This window comes from Sycon ciliatum, chromosome 5 (genome assembly GCF_964019385.1).
Source record: "Sycon ciliatum chromosome 5, ocSycCili1.1, whole genome shotgun sequence".
Taxonomy (NCBI): domain Eukaryota; kingdom Metazoa; phylum Porifera; class Calcarea; order Leucosolenida; family Sycettidae; genus Sycon; species Sycon ciliatum.
The window spans coordinates 38,034,826-38,048,028 of record NC_088647.1 but is presented as its reverse complement, the minus strand read 5'-3'; the positions used below and the strand labels follow the sequence as shown (position 1 = coordinate 38,048,028).

The following is a 13,203-nucleotide window of genomic DNA, read 5'->3' as shown; positions in this document are numbered from 1 at the left end:
TTCGATTGGGATTCAAGTAGGAAGGGAGCGTCTCAGCTTCCTCGGACCACGACCATTCGACTCAGCACCCCGAAGACTACAACTGGTGAAATTTTAATTTTTGCCTTAACTTCCCCTTTAATGATTTAGGCATTACCATGATTACTGAGTACAGAGTCACTCTCACAACAGTCAGTACTCAGTGGCACAGACGTAGACTACGGTACATCATTACATGCATGCCATGCGATCCTAGATCCTGCGATCGTCGACAGGCTTGGCCGTGCACATGGTGCATGCAGCATGTGCCGCTAGCGCTGTGACGGCCCGGACCCGGACAGTACAGTCAGTCGGTAGATCATCTAATGAATACTAATGATCTACGCGGCTAGGCTGTGGCCAGTGTGGGATTACCGATTAGTAAACCGGATTACTCGTTGAGATCGGGAGTCATATAATAGTACTAGTAGATTCTACTACGTGAAGGGTTGGCTTTGCCCATGCCATGGTCCCTGGCCTTGGCTTGGAGCTGGTCCGAGATAGTTTTTTTTAGTTTTCTGTCTAGTAGTAGTAGTAGTACTAGTAGTAGTAGTAGTAGTAGTAGTAGTACTACTACTAGTAGTAGTAGGGTGAGTTATTTGGGTTCCTGTTAGTCCGCTGTAGCTGCTGCAGTCAACCTGAGAGTTAGGAACTCGTTTCGTTGCACCCTATATCAGTATATGGCCTAGCTCAGTAACATCTAGAAACAGAAATAGTTGTACAGTATAGAAGCCCAGCGGCTGAGCCACTGTTTGAAACTTTGAAGGCGTGCTCTAGCTCTGTAAGTGTAGCTAACGATTACGTTCCTTGCGCAGACACCATCGCTCACCAATATTTCATTCAGCAATTCGTCCCATGCCCACCGTCCGAGTCGGTTGGGTGGAAACTGTAGCTAGCGCACCCTTCACTTCAGCTGATCACCGCGCGCGGCTTAGCGAAAGCTGACTGATTTCGCCCCTCTGCCAGCCTCAGTAGCACGGTGAGTTTCAGAGATGCTTCGTGTCTCACTGCTAAAACATGCATGCTGGTTTACTCTAGGAGAGTGGACCGTATGCGTGTTAAAACAAAATGGCGTCACGATTTATTGAAAGTGGTATAGAGTAGTTGGTGGAACGAGTGTTCAAAACCATTTGAACTTCATACTGTTCGTCTTCTTTTTGACATGCTCTCTTTCCATCGTCCTTAGCTTTTGTTTGTTGTGAGCTGTTTTGGCTTTCTCCTATATCTCTGGGGGATGCCAAGTGATGGTTTTGATAGGCTGGTGATGGCTGTGAGCGAGAGTTTGCCGATCGGCATCGTCCTCGCTATAGCGATGAAAATACTAGTTACTCCGCACCTGGCAGATATCACAACACGTCTAAGCGTCCAGGAGCAAAGGAATCTTGGGTTTTCACTGGAATCTAGTTCCTCCAGCATCGTGTAGCCCACCGTCGGTGAATGGCAGTCCAGAAAGGTCGAACGTGGTCTTCTGCAGCATCTCGCAGTCCTGCGAGGCACACTGAATACGCCTGTCATGTATTCTACAAATAAAAATCACGAAGTAGTGGATTCTTTAGTGATGAGTCTATCCTGTACCCTGCAAAAGACACAGGAAATGTGACTGGTGTCTGTACACTGGACGCCAATATCCCATTCTTCTCCTGCAGGATCTGTTTGGCATTGACATACCGGTATGCAGTGGGTCGACATTGGCCTGGTTTGGCAGCTATCTGCCTGGGTGGATGTAGCAGGTTTGCATTGGCTCGTCGTCCAGTCCGACATTTTCTTGTAACTGTGGAGTACCGGTAGGGTTTGAGAGGTTGCTCATGCTGTGAACACATCTCTACTGCCTGTTTCGTCCTGGAAGTGCCGTCTCGCCGCTTCCTTGCTCTACAGTCGTGCTTATTTCGCTTTATTTCGTGGTGCAGCTCAAAACCTGCCCAAACAACTGTGAGCTCGCAACATGGTATGGACAAATTGCGCCACTCATGCTGGATGACTAAAACCAGGATAGTCCAGTAAGCGAGTTTACTCCCTGGGCCATGGCAAGATCTGTTCAGCGCGGGCTATTCCAACCTCCAAGTGCATAGTCACCGATCGATCCATGCGATGGTGGTTGACCTACAAAGAGCCAAGGTCTATGAGTACTACTAGTGGATGCTGTCTACATGCAGTCAACAAAATCAAAGTACCTCAGTATGCCCCAGAACAGGGCATGTGCATCTATAGCATGACACAACAGGGGTTCTGGCGGCACATGTCAAACAAGCAGTAGCTACTAGTGCCAGCTACCTATTGGAGGCTAGCCGCTACAGTCTGTCACTGGAGATAATTATTGTGTTCATTGTTTGGACTGAGCACAATCAATGATGCCCAATCAATCTGCCCAATGTGTGTTCTGTTCCACTTAATTATAACGTCCCATCGCATCAACCCTACTACACGCACATGTCGTCACTCTAGCATGACTTGTGTTATTATTGTTTATTTTGATTTGCACGATAAATAGAGCACAAAAAACGTTAACTTGACCGAAGGATAAAGGCGACTGCAGATAGAGGAACACATCGAGGTACAGGTACCGGCATCAATACAGTATCAGAGAGAAACAAACAAAAATGAGAGGCACGCAGAAAAAACTCTCGTAAGCCCAAGTCTGAAAGGGGTAGTGGTTGATGAGGGATGAATGCACTGTCCACGCTCGTCTACACTGTTCGTGGAAATGCACACATACATACAATAATATACAACACAGCATGCACAGAACCGAACAATTTCATGTTCACACATGCAAGTACAGACTTGAACGTTAGTACCAAAAGCCGATACAGACAATATCCCCATACATACAGACACACACGCCCACACACACACACACATACACACAATGTCCCATGTATGCGCCCGTGGCGAGAAAAGCACGCAAATCTACAAATGCCCTGGATGTGAACCCACATATTTTCTCTTATTGCAATGATCGCGGATCTGATTCTGAATGAAACACACACACACACACACACAATACAATAATGCCCATTCGCAGATGATGGCAGGTCCTGAAAGGACAGGCAGTGTTTCAGTTATGGGGAATAGAACTTCGAGTGGCGAGCGAAGTATACACACACAAACACATGTGCGCGCGCAGGCACACACTAAAGTATGCAGAAAGAGAATCGACATTGTAGTATTCATTGGTTAGGGAATGGAAAGGAAAATAAAACATTGCAGCAGGTTATTGTTGTATGGACACTATGAGCACAACAGAAAGGTAAGCAACTTGCTTTGAAGCAAAGAAAGTTATTATACCACGCATCTCAGAAGGAAAGAACGTTCCGGAATGCTGCACTGGCAACAGGCAGCCTACATGTGCGTGACCCCTGCAGTCGGTCCAGCTGCCGGCCTTGCAGTGCTGAAAAGAATGTGCAGTACAGCATGTCACGTCGTATCGCAGCCTGGACAAATAGGCGCTGGGAAGTCCTAGTTATGTGCTCACCTACACCACGATGCACCAATCTTCTGAGCTACTTTGGCAACAACTTTGTCCACTTGAGACTCCCATGGGCTGAGCCAGTTGTTCAGGGCTGCACCAAGGTGAACGGCAATGACCGCTGATGGCAATGCAATCCATGACACACAGTCACTAGGGCATCGTTAACATGGCGCTGAGGCTGGATCGATAAAATCTGCCTTTAGGCTGGGTTGACAACGAGGCCGCTGTCTTGCTAGTCAGTCAGCCTGGTCACCGCCATTGACGAACCAGTCGCCACCGTCAGCAGTGGCGGTAGGTTGTGACAAGTGTGGTGCAATATTCTGTCCCCGGGGAAAATTGCGATTCTGCGGCCGCGTTTTTTTCCGCGATTTTCCCCGCGTTTTTTGAACTTTTTTGTTGCACTACACGTACACACAGTGCACTGTTCGGTCAGCAACGTCTCATCGTGGCGGCTTTGTACTCAAATATGACGAGTGCTTACACCAGAGACTTGTAATTGATAGATTTCACTACATACTTACTGAAAATTGCCGCACATCAATATTATTCACCGCATATTTACCGCATATTTACCGCAAATTCACCGCAAATTATGCCATATTATGCCGCGTTTTTCCCCGCGTTTTTTTGCGATTTTTTCCCGCAATTTTCCCCGGGGACAGAATATTGTCAGCAATTCAGTACTCGGGATAAGATGAGTGACAAAGGGAACGTTGTGTTTGTATAATATTGAAGTGAACAGGGATGATCACAAATCTTGCGCGTACTCCACCGTAAGTTACAAGAAAATTCCGGACTGGACGACGAGCAAACGCCAACCTGCTACATCCAACCAGGCAGATACTATTACGATAGCTGCCAAACCAGGTCAATGTCGACCCACTGCATAATGTCAATGTCAAACAAATCCTGTAGGAGAAGACTGGGGTGTTGGCGTCCAGTGTACAGACACCAGTAACATTTCCTGTGTCTTTTGCAGCATACAGGCTGAGACTCCTCACTGTAGAGTCCACTATTGCATGAGTTTTATTTGTACAATACATGACAGGCGTACACGGTGTGCCTCGTAGGACTGCGAGATGCTGCAGAAGACCAGGTTCAACCTTTCTGGACTGCCATTCACCGACGGTGGGCTACACGATGCTGGAGGAACTAGATTCCAGTGAAAACCCAAGATTCCTTTGCTCCTGGACGCTTAGACGTGTTGTAATATCTGCCAGGTGCGCAGTAACTAGTATTTTCATCGCTATAGCGAGGACGACGCCGACCGACAAACTCTCGCTCACAGCCATCACCAGCCTATCAAAACCATCACTTGGCACTCCCCAGAGGTATAGGAGAAAGCCAAAACAGCTCACAACAAACAAAAGCTAAGGACGATGGAAAGAGAGCATGTCAAAAAGAAGACGAACAGTATGAAGTTCAAATGGTTTTGAACACTCGTTCCACCAAATATATCACTTTCAATAAATCGTGACGCCATTTTGTTTTAACACGCATATCGAGGGTTTCTGGATTCATTCCAAACATATCCAGGGGCGTATTGTTGGGAGGGGGGGGGGGGGGGGGGGTGAGGGGTGATTTGAGTGCCAAACACTCAAATTTCCGATTTTGGTTCGAGAGACACCATTGTACACTGTCCGTTCAGCACACGTGCAACTCTGCAGAACGAACAGTGACTGTTAAGCTGTCCACAATATTTCCAAATGTAGCGTATTTTCCGGAGTATAAGCCACACTTTGAACGCTCAAAATTCACCCAAAAATGGGAGTGCGGCTTGGACTCCGATGATCAAATTAACAGTGATAAAAAGGGTAGATATCTGTATTCCGTGGCAAAAATGGGGGGGGGGGGGGTCTGGCTTATACTGCAGTGGCGCTTATGCTCCGGATACTAGCGTACTGGTGGGTGTTTTCAAAATGGTCCAGGAAATTTCTGAGAGTGTGTAGATGTACAGTAGGTAGAAGTAGGCTAGTACCTGTCTGCAGTGGAGCGGTGTTAATACATGATTGTAATGTTTTGTGACAGGGAGTAGTAATATAGTAGTATTTTACTACTCTCTGCTTTGTGCATACTGTACAAGTAGGCTAGTACCTGTCTGCAGTGGAGCGGTGTTAATACATGATTGTAATGTTTTGTGACAGGGAGTAGTAATATAGTAGTATTTTACTACTCTCTGCTTTGTGCATACTGTACAAGTAGGCTAGTACCTGTCTGCAGTGGAGCGGTGTCAATACATGATTGTAATGTTTGGTGACAGGGAGTAGTAATATAGTAGTATTTTACTACTCTCTGCTTTGTGCATACTGTACAAGTAGGCTAGTACCTGTCTGCAGTGGAGTGGTGTCAATACATGATTGTAATGTTTTGTGACAGGGAGTAGTAATATAGTAGTATTTTACTACTCTCTGCTTTGTGCATACTGTACAAGTAGGCTAGTACCTGTCTGCAGTGGAGTGGTGTCAATACATGATTATAATGTTTTGTGACAGGGAGTAGTAATATAGTAGTATTTTACTACTCTCTGCTTTGTGCATACTGTACAAGTAGGCTAGTACCTGTCTGCAGTGGAGTGGTGTTAACCCTTTAAGAGCCGCCCCATACTTGAATGCGTCGTAAACGACGCATTCAAATGCAAAACTTCAAAAGATCGTAACTCAGTCCAATCTCGCTCAAATCCAGTGATCGAAATATCCAGGGCGAAGAGAAATCTCTCACCTGTCGGGAGAAACAATCCGCGAAGCGCTGCGAGCAACGGTTCCTGAGATAAATCACTCGTAAGTTGAGCCGCGATCGCGACAATTTCAAAAGCGCGCAGTGCGACTTTAGTATTGAGAATTTTGAGACTTTTCGTCAAGCTGGCTTACTCGAATTTGCACGGGTTTCACTGTTGATATTGTCAAGAGTACACAGCGAAAAAATTGGAACTCCACGATCGAGTAAAATGAAATATCTGGAGCGGGACGCAATTGGACGCATTTGGGGCATTTTTCGTACTGTCGTTGCGATCTAGCGCTGGATAGACGGTGTGCTGGCTATCATGATCGACCTCATTCTCTTCCTCTCGCGGAGACCTTTCCAGGAAGCCCTAGATTGTGAGGATTGAGTGAGTAGAACTGAAGCTATGATCCAAAGAACACGAAAAAATGCAGAATTTTGAAAATTTCCTGTGGCTCTTAAAGGGTTAATACATGATTATAATGTTTTGTGACAGGGAGTAGTAATATAGTAGTATTTTACTACTCTCTGCTTTGTGCATACTGTACAAGTAGGCTAGTACCTGTCTGCAGTGGAGTGGTGTCAATACATGATTGTAATGTTTTGTGACAGGGAGTAGTAATATAGTAGTATTTTACTACTCTCTGCTTTGTGCATACTGTACAAGTAGGCTAGTACCTGTCTGCAGTGGAGTGGTGTTAATACATGATTATAATGTTTTGTGACAGGGAGTAGTAATATAGTAGTATTTTACTACTCTCTGCTTTGTGCATACTGTACAAGTAGGCTAGTACCTGTCTGCAGTGGAGTGGTGTCAATACATGATTGTAATGTTTTGTGACAGGGAGTAGTAATATAGTAGTATTTTACTACTCTCTGCTTTGTGCATACTGTTTATCCACACAAGCAGCAACAAAACTGGATTCTCCACAGCACCACAAGATATGTGTTGAGGAACACATCAAGAAAAGTCGTTTGCATCAGCCGGGCAGATCGCCACTGGCACTTGGCCCATATGTCCTAGTGTTGATGTTGCTGATTGCTGGTGATCGATGGTAGACAAGAGGGGATACGTCTATGAACTAAATGAGAATGTAGCTGTCGCACAACAGAGAGTAGTAATATAGTAGTATTTTACTACTCCATGCTTTGTGCTGTCACACAACCCTATACATTCATCATTGGATATCACAAGAAAAAGCCGCGCAGCATATCAATTTGTTACGCTGTGTTTTGTAGTTCTGGCTGTTTAGCGTTTGTGTTGGCGGTCGTGTAAAAGAAAAAAGAAGTTTGGTTCATGTTTTTCAAAGTGCACTCATATACTAGCAGAAGCAGAGAGATACATGGACAAGTTGAAATGTAATTCACTTTTCTTTAGGAAAGCTAGTGAGTCTGATCAACCAGTCACGTTTCCTGCACTATCCAAGAAGATATCCAAGAAGATGAAGAGAAAAAAGAGTGGAGAAATCTGATTTTGGGATCAAAGCCAAAGGAGAGCCAACGGTGTGGTAATTCCAGCAAAAGAAGCATCCAGGATCTGGCTCATTACTAGGAAGCTTACCATTGAAGAGTGATCTTGAATGTCAACCGTGGTGGTTGCTTCTGCTGTTTTGCCTTCATTGACCCGGTACATATCATGGACTATGTGGTAATCTAGCGGCATCCTAGCAGTACTTGCAAGTACAGCCATGTAGTACCATGGCATGGTGTGTGTATGAACACACAGAACACATCTACAATCATGTACTTTTGGGGAAATTTGTGCCCCCCCCCCCCCCCTCTCTTGATCATGATCCTGGCTATGCCCCTGAAATCCATCATCGCAGTTTGTCCAGTCAGCTGCTGTTTGAGCCAACACCAACAATACGTGGCGGGAGAATTTCTTCTCTTATGCGAGACCAAAAGTAGGTTTCCGGGCCCTCCCGCACCAAAATCGAGCTGAAGTCATTTTTAACCAGCTCATATACATGTACAGTACTGATCGTGTGAGTAGATCTGTGACAGGGAGACACACAAACCCGGGCTAGTACGACTCCCTGGTGTACGACTGAGGGCCGTTGTTGACCGAAATACCAAAATATTTTCAACATAGAGTTCTCTATAAGCAAGGGTAATTATAATTAGCCCCTGGGAGGGTGCAACTCAGATGGGATTCTTTACCAGCCAAGTCAAAACCAGCAAGTTCTTGTGTTTGTAGTACAGGTAGAGATCAGCTATAGGGTTGGTGGTTATAAGAATATACCGCCTATAATGTTATCAGCTTCAGAATTCCAAATCTAAAGTATCGTTCCACTTAAATTCAACGGTGGTTATAGGAGTAATCTCTGTATATGTATATCATGGTTTGTAAGTTATAGGAAAATAGGGACAGTCGTGAATCAGATACATGTACTGCTCTATTACTATGTCAGTGTGAGGAGAATTAGAGGGAGAATGTCACCTGTCCGCCATGTGTCTCTATCCGTACAAGAGAGCAGACTGAGTATGCACAACTGCACATCACATTGCTCAGCTTTTCTCATCTTTAATTCCAGGTACTGTTTTGTAGAATCTACTAACTTACAAGCTTGAGCAGGCCAATGGGAGTTATAAAATTTGAACTTTGATGTATGTGGGTGTGTGTGTGAGTGTGTATGTGAGTGTGTGTGTGTGTGTTTGGGGGGGGGGGGGGGGGGGTTACAATGTGCAGATCCTTTGTTTGAAAGACATTCCTGCTCCATTTTTCTTGCTTTCTTCAGATACTAATTTCAGTGCGACGGCCGGCCGTGTGCAAGTACTGCTGGTACTATGGTCTGACCCTAACTGTCAACATTGCTAGCCAAGAACTGACGTGCAGTGAATGAAGCCTGATTGTCAATTCTTGTAAGTTTCAGTCCTGGATCAACAGTTGCTGAACCACAGCACAAACACACAAGACAGGCACGGTTAGCAAGCACACCATTCCACTGATCACCAACTAGCGATTACCTTAGCCATCCTCTATGACAGTGAGTTTGTGAACTGTGTTGCATGCTGGACAGCTAAGTTCATGAGTCAAACAGTTTGCTTGAGATCGAGACTGTAGATGTGTTCAGGCGGTAACTAGATGCTAGTTTAGACCAGAGACAGTTGTTGAAGGGGAAAGGATGTGTTGTACTGCAAGACCGGAGACAATTGGTTGGTATGGCAATGCAGAATTTTCCCTTAAAGGATTAGGTACTGAAGTATTTTTTACAGTGCTATGCAAGATGAAAAGTTTGAACTCTTATCAAGCTGTGCAGGACTTTAAATAGATTCTACAGGCTCAGTTCCTACCAGTGGTGTACCCAGGGGGGGGGGGGGGTGCTTTGGGTGCTCAAGTACCCCCTCAAAATGTTCGACATAGGCCAACGTTCATGATGTACCCACAGGGGCATATGAACAGGTCCGGCGATGTTTCGCCGAAAAAAAGAAAAAAAGTCAACAAGCTCGTTTTCAACCATGCGGAGGGTCAAGTCCTACACAGTACAACCGGCCAGGAAAGGTTCAAACACATGACTCCTGATGTTCCTGAATGTCCACAAGAAACTGCTGGACGTCTAGTGCCTGAAGAGTGAATTTGAATGTGGAAGTGAGCATCAGCTCTCCCAATTCAGACAGTTTTAAAACCTCAAGTCTTTCATGATACCACAGTATTTGTTCATATCAATCCTTTTACAAGTAAAATCGCCCTCTTCATTCAGTAGAGACAGAGTCGAGCGAGCTGTATTCCCGGTGCCAATAGGCGGTCTCACCACCCCTGTATGGCAACTTCCCCATGCCTAACCCCCAAGACAAAGTGAATACTGTTGTAGTCATACTGGGCGGAGTTAAAAATTAAAAAATCAGTGCGACCTGTATGAGCTAAAAATCCGCCGGACCATTGTAAATCTGCTTCCTACGCCTCTGGCCCACGCCACTAAATGTATCATAACTTTTCCACCGTTAGTCTGATTTTTTTGCCTTCCACTCGCTGTCACTAGTTGATCATAGTTAACCGTGTTACATGTACTTAAATGTGCCAGGACGGAGGGCTATCCATATCGTCAGGGCCTCGACTTGTTCTATTCCGATTTTCCGGAAACACTCAGATCAGTTGTTCCGAAAAAGCGACCGAAACGATTGTTCACGAAAGTGTACTAATTTGTTGTTTCGGGCCATTGAAATCCTAAAAATGTTACGGCTTCTAAAAGGGTCGCTGTCCCTTCGACTCCCTGCCATTGAACACCTGCTTCTGATTTCTGCCAACAGAAAAGTGGCAGCCCTCTGCTACTATCCTGTTTGTGAAGCTACCACTGTCCATTACACTTGCTTCCTCTATTACCTGATTCTATTTCTCCATACCAGAAGCAAGAGTATATAAGCTCGTGGGAGCTTATTTACTCTTGCCAGAAGTTTTAATGGTAGTTTTACCTTCTTGCCCATTCGATAAGTGAAGTATGTTGTTCCTACACGTGGACTACCTCTAATTCGAATACGGTATAATTCAAACATTCCGTGTAATTCGAATTTTTTCGTCGTACCCGTCTTCTGCAAGTCACTTCAAGTCAATTTTTCATGAAAATAAATAAACACAAGCGCAACCTCAACAGTACAGGAAGAAAAAGAGCAAAAAAATGGCTGTGAACACGGTCGAGAGAGCAAAAATGGCTGTGAAAACAGTCTAATACGGAGCCTCGGGAGGGAGTTAGAAAATGCCATGGCTGTGAACACAGTCTACAGTCCATTCAGAAAAAAATGAACTTCTAGCTTTTGGCCATAAATGGGTCAAACGTTGAGTTTTTTTAGAATTTTTTTCTGCAATCCCATATGGAATCCTCTTCCAATTATGTTTCTGAAGTTTTTTTGTCCAAAAAGCAAGCCATAGCAAGAATAGGATTTCGGCCAGGTTTTGCCCCAAAAGCACTGAATTGGGAAAAACCATCAAAATCCAGGCCGTTTGACCCCGCCTGCAACAGTGCATTCTGCGGTTCGAACCCCAGTTCAGGCACCCTTTTTGGACCCTTTTTCAAATTTCAAAGTTCGCAGCACTGCACTGTGTACGATGAAATCACGAAAAATCGCCAAATACGGGAGCTCGCCAGAGCCAGGACCCATTTTTTTATGAATGGACTGTAGTACAGATTTTAATGACTCTCAAAAGAACCTAACCGATACTGCTCATGGCAACCGCACATCGGGCCGAGTCGTTTGCATCTGAGGATACTCAGTGCCGATGGCCTCGCAGACTGGCAACAGCAGCACGGATGAGGGTTAAGCTTCGCTTGCCTCGGATGTACGAGATTGTGGCAGAGTACGGCTCCTGCTTCTTGGCTGAGCTGCTCGCCGCCTTCTGCATGAGTGGGAGGAGCTCAACGGCATACATGGGCATTGCCATCGGGTCTCCCTGGGTGGTGTCCTCCTCAGAAAGAAGACACTCCCCATCGACGAACAACCGTGCGGGATGCCGGTAGGTGTTGGTGACGGCACCCGCAATGGCCGGACAGAGGTGCCGGATGTTGTGCAAGCACACACTGCGGTTCAGCCTGTTGAACGCATTGCTTGCGTCTGCCAGGAGGACTGCTTCGGTCTCTTCCTCGTTCCACAGGTGCCGCATTGCGTGTATTGCTGCTTCCACTCCACATTCTTGGCCGCCACACAGCTGAAGCGACCCGACCGCCTGTTGGATCTGCCCTCCGATGATGGTGAGGATGGCTTTGCCTACTATCCTTCTGAGGACTTCACATATGCCAATTGGGCGCAGCCCGGACTTCTTATCCAGAGGCACCAAGTGGCATGCTGTGAATGGCTTGAGGGAGATTGGGTTGAAGATTCCGGTGGCGATGCGCTTAGCACAGGCGGCGATGCTATCACATAGCTGGTCCGAGGACGCTCCAAACGAGGTGCACAAACGTTTCCAGCTGGTAGAGTCCATGGCGGATGGGCCCGCTGCTCCATTTGTCCGTAGCACCGATTGCCGAATGATGTCTCTGTTCAGAGCTTCGAACAGCACCGGATGCGGCAGTTCGGGGCAGGGGCCGATGATGAGGGCATCTGCATGCATGGGTTCCGCCGGCAGTTGCTTCTCTTTCAGCGTTTGCCTCACGGTTTTACCATCAGTGGAGGAGTCCAGATTTAGCAGCCCACCCGAAGGCGTTGCTGTCAGGGACTGGAGATCTGCACCCAGTTCACCATTTGTGATGAGGGTAGCGAAACTCGCGCATCATCTGGACTTTGGGCCCGTTTCCGGCCACGTTCCTTGGTTAGTTGGCGTTGGATGGTACGTGCCTCCCGGACAAGCTCATCGATGTTTCCCTCGTTCCAAAGCTGCATTCGTCGGTTCAGACATTCCACATGCACCTTGCGTGTCAAGCAGTTGACCGGTTGTTGCAGTAGAAGACTGTGGCAGACCATAATTGCCTTCAAGGCTATGCCTTCTCCCGCTGCGTTTGTTCAGAACGTGTTGAGGTAGCGAGCGCTCAAGTCCACCACTGACCTGCCATGTGCACCCGATGGGATGGAGAACAGGTTAGGCCGGAAGTGTACGATTTCCTCGTACGCTGCAGATATGATCTGCCCTGTGTCCTCGGGGCTCAGCTCACCGAGTCTGAGTCGTTGGTCAGCTGGCGAGATTGGCGGTGTTGCAGCCCCCTGCCCACTAGCTGTGTCATGCTCATTTGTGGGTTCCGGCTCGCTGTTGCTATTGAGCTGTGAGGAGCTCAGGCTCACCAGGAGGGCGACCTCTTGTGCAGTTGGTTGTCGGTCTTGCAGTGTAGCATTGGCATACGCCCGTGTCTACTACTATACACTGTGTGTAAGTTGATAACCTGTATCAGTATAGTAGAGTGTTAAGTGAAGACACATGTAAAGCCATTACAGTGTAGTTAGTGACTAAGAATGAGCATAGGCTGCTCATCCATGATTCATGATACATTCTCTTCTGAATATTATCAGTACTTTAAAACCTGACTTCTATTCTCAAATTTCCTTCTTTCAGACACCACAACAAACGTGTGCACCTT

The 13,203-nt window shown here is 46.3% G+C and overlaps 1 long non-coding RNA gene across 1 annotated transcript; it reads left to right on the top strand.

The window, feature by feature from the left end:
• The first annotated feature begins 423 nt into the window (after window positions 1–423).
• LOC135818606 (uncharacterized) lies at window positions 424–2,523 on the top strand. Its single transcript, XR_010553722.1, has 2 exons — window positions 424–997; window positions 1,665–2,523. It is a non-coding gene; the product is annotated as an uncharacterized LOC135818606 (long non-coding RNA).
• Window positions 2,524–13,203: the final 10,680 nt, after the last annotated feature.